Below are 4,187 nucleotides of genomic sequence, written 5' to 3' on the forward strand. Positions count from 1 at the left end.
GGAGAGAGGGAGGAAGGGAGGGAGGGAGAGAGGGAGAAAGGGAGGGAGAGAGAGAAAGGGAGGGAGAGGGGGAGAGAGAGAGAGGGAGGGAGGGAGGGAGAGAGCGAGAGAGGGAGGGAGAGAGGGAGGAGGGAGAGAGGGAGGGAGGGAGAGAGGGGGGGAGGGACGGAGAGAGGAAAGGAGAGAGGGAGAGAGAGAGAGAGAGAGAGAGAGAAAGAGGGGAGGTAGAGAGGGAGAGAGAGAGAGAGAGAGAGAGAGAGAGGGAGAGAGAGAGGGAGGGAGGGAGAGAGGGATTGAAGGAGGGAGGGAGGGTGAGAGGGAGGGAGAGAGGGAGTGAGGGAGAGAGGGAGTGAGAGGGAGAGAGGGAGGGAGAGAGGGAGAGAGGGAGGGAGAGAGGAAGAGAGGGAGGGAGAGAGGGAGGGAGATAGGGAGGGAGGGAGGGAGAGAGGGAGAGAGGGAGGGAGGGAGGGAGGGAGGGAGAAGGGGAGAGAGATTTTGGATTGGATTGATAAAATTTATTTACAGAACAGTGTACATACCCTGTAAAAAGCCAGAGTAATATGCTACAGCATGCATCCAAACTGGCTGTGCTTTTATTTATGTAAAGGGCTGTTAAACATTAGTTCTACATGCCCAAAATGCTGCGTCATTATGATTATATTATTCGCATATCACGTTAGTGAGTAAACCTTTTATATCTATAATCATATTGAAGACAAGACCAGTGTCTATAATAAAATGAATATAATAAATAAGTGCTGGTCTCTAGACAGTGCTATTTGATCGATAGGATCCAGTTTTTGAGCAACAAAGTAAGTAATGTGTAAGATTATGCGACTTGGCCGCTTTGCATATTTTGCAGTGGTCATACGTACCTGGTTTTGCTTCCAAAACTGCATCCTGTATATAATGTGTAGTGTATTGTTATCATGTGTATTACCTGGTTAGCGTAACCTGCTGTCTCAGAGACAGTCCATTATAGACTTTCTACGGTTTGTCAGCATCACATGTCCCTACAATACTTTTATAATACCATATGGTACCACTTCTTCAGTTTTTCGGTGGTCCATACCTGGCCCTCATAACCTCGAATACAGCTGATAACGCATTTTTAAAATTTGACTGACAGATAACAGTATTGCATAATATGGTTCTTCGTAAAGTGCTAGTTTTACTAACTGAACTACCTTGTCACAGATCGATAACTCTATATGAGAAGGTATCCAGATTAGTGACGCCTGTATACCCTGCTTTGGTAGGCAAAAAATTTGGTAAGGGGTATTGATAGTTACCATGTTTTCTGGACTAAATCCTGTAAGTCTATAGAGTGCACCTTGGTTGTCAGAGAAAACAGCTAGGTGTCGTTGCTGTTCACTACCTTTCTTGATGGCATGGTATATTGCTACTGATTCGTCATCTGTTGTGTTTATCCAGTTGGAAATTCGCATACTTTCTTGAATAGCAATGTCAGGAATTAGTACACCAGTCCCTGTTGCTCCATGAAGATCAGTAGAAGCATCACAGTAGATTTAAGTGTGTGTGTGGGGGGGGGGGTGAATCACGGATTTTGGCAATGTTAATTTATCAATATGAAGATTAACATGTGATCTGTGCCATGGTGAAGTAAGTGTTGCTTCTGGGATGTTGATAAAACCATTGTTCCACACACTTAATCTGAGAATAGTTTGGGCCTTCTTTTCTAAGTTTGACTTTTTGAGATTCGAGTATCGAGGTCGCCGGGCATGCCTAACTACTATTAGTTTCATTTGACAATGCTAGGGAAATATGTGGTCTGGACTGATTATGGTATTGACTTGAGTAATGCGACTGTGAATTGACAAAGCTCTTTCCTCATGACAAGAACTTTAACAGTCACTGGGCAACCAAGAATGACTCTTGGCCTTGTTCTGTAAGACTTCAAGGGATTTGAGAGCATTTAGAGGAAGCATACTAAGAACCGAGCTCGCATATTGTATCATGGACCTAACAAGGGAAGTGTACATCAACCTTAGGACTCACAGGGAAGCACCTATGTATCTATTATATATTGCAAAGGTCTTAACGTGCTCCAGGCAACATTTCCTGATGTTTTGAACAATTTCCCTAGTGAAGCAGGAATTGCGGGACATGAAGTGGGGAGCAATCGCTATAACACCAAGATAGTTATAGGTGTCAGTTTTTTAAAATTAAATTGTCCACCTTATTTTGGAATGTATGACAATTTATGAGATCCGGAAATATACTTAGTCTTGATAGAGTTGATTATGAATCCAAAGGAAGCGTACTTTTTACTGAATCTTTGAAGAGCATATCAAAGACCTGAAAGAGAATGTCATCAGCATAGGATGTGATGCTGTATAGGTCTCCTTACTCACTGTTAATCTTGCAAAGAGGGTGCATAAGTGTTAATAGTGAAGACAAAACTTCTGGAGTGCCTAACTCGAGTTCGCCATAAGTACTGTAGGTACCTTAGTACCATATTTTTGCTCTTCTTAAAGACACATAATCCTTTACCCATAGCAAAAGCTTGCCCTTAATTCGTGGAGGATTGCAGTAATGGAGGCTCTGTCAAATCCTCCCTTAAAATCTCGGAAGTAAGAAGACTCCATTACTTCCATTGAGGTACTGTGCCAAACTCGTTTGTGTTCCTTTCCACTTTTGGAAACCAAAGACTGATGGATGAATTTGATCTTTGATCTGGTGGAGCAGATGATTGAGAAAAATCCTTTCACAGGTTTTAGAGAGGATGTCAGAGAAATAGGTCTAAATTAATCAGGGTATCCTGGTTTTGGGATGGGAATAATGGTATCGTGTTTCCAAGCAGTAGGCAAGATGACTGAAGTATAGGTTAAGTTGAAGAGATTAAGAAGGTTTCTTCCCTGTACCTTTGCAAGGAGTTGGATGATGTCATAAGTGTACTGTAGGTACCTTAGTACCATATTTTTGCTCTTCTTAAAGACACATAATCCTTTATCCATAGCAAAAGCTTGCCCTTAATTCGTGGAGGATTGCAGTAATGGAGGCTCTGTCAAATCCTCCCTTAAAATCTCGGAAGTAAGAAGACTCCATTACTTCCATTGAGGTACTGTGCCAAACTCATTTGTGTTCCTTTCCACTTTTGGAAACCAAAGACTGATGGATGAATTTGATCTTTGATCTGGTGGAGCAGATGATTGAGAAAAATCCTTTCACAGGTTTTAGAGAGGATGTCAGAGAAATAGGTCTAAATTAATCAGGGTATCCTGGTTTTGGGATGGGAATAATGGTATCGTGTTTCCAAGCAGTAGGCAAGATGACTGAAGTATAGGTTAAGTTGAAGAGATTAAGGTTTCTTCCCTGTACCTTTGCAAGGAGTTGGATGATGTCATAAGTGATTCCATCATCCCCAGGTACAGTGAGTTTGCTAGTCTTAATGGCTGCAAGAAGTTTACGACTTGTAAATGGTGCATCAGCTTCATCTAAAAGTTGGCACTGTTAGTGAATATCATTTTGTGCTTTGACCTAAGGGAACATCTACGTTGGATAATGGAAGATTATCAAGAGAAGAGTTTCCACTGGATTTACTGAGGAGTGACAAAGTTACCCTGTCTGGATGGGGGTGGTGAGTTACATTGTATGCATTGCCTTTCATCTTGTTGATTTCTCTCCACACATGACTCATGGGAGTCGTGTAGTCAATCGATTCTGCCCAGGCATTCAATCTCTCTTTCCGTTTTTGAGTCATTATCTCATTAAGCTTTTTACTAAAGAAAACAAGGTCCCCAGCTAAGTAGGGATTTTCCCCCAAGTATTTAAGCTGATTTACTGTAGACTTTATTGTTTCAAAGTAGCTTTATTTCAGGATCTTTGTTTGCCTCTGGTGGATGAACACATGATTGACAGGGTTTCTGGGTTGGAGTTGGGTAATGAGGTTACCAACTTGTAGGCAGAGAGTTTCATTAAAGTGACCAAGGCTGGTAGGAATAAAGTCTTCATACAAGCTGCCAATCCTTGTAAAAAACCCATCATGATGTTTAGTAGCAAGATTGTATTAAAGGCGTGGCTGGGGTGGGGTTCTTTTAGCAAATGGGAGGGTGATACTTAATGCTCAATGATCTCTGACTACCTATGGTGCTTCCCTCAGAGTCCAGGAGAGGATGGCGAGCATTAAAATCTCCACATAGTAAGACAGTAGCATTATGTATCAT

Source organism: Penaeus vannamei, chromosome 20 (assembly GCF_042767895.1).
Source record: "Penaeus vannamei isolate JL-2024 chromosome 20, ASM4276789v1, whole genome shotgun sequence".
Taxonomy (NCBI): Eukaryota; Metazoa; Arthropoda; class Malacostraca; order Decapoda; family Penaeidae; genus Penaeus; species Penaeus vannamei.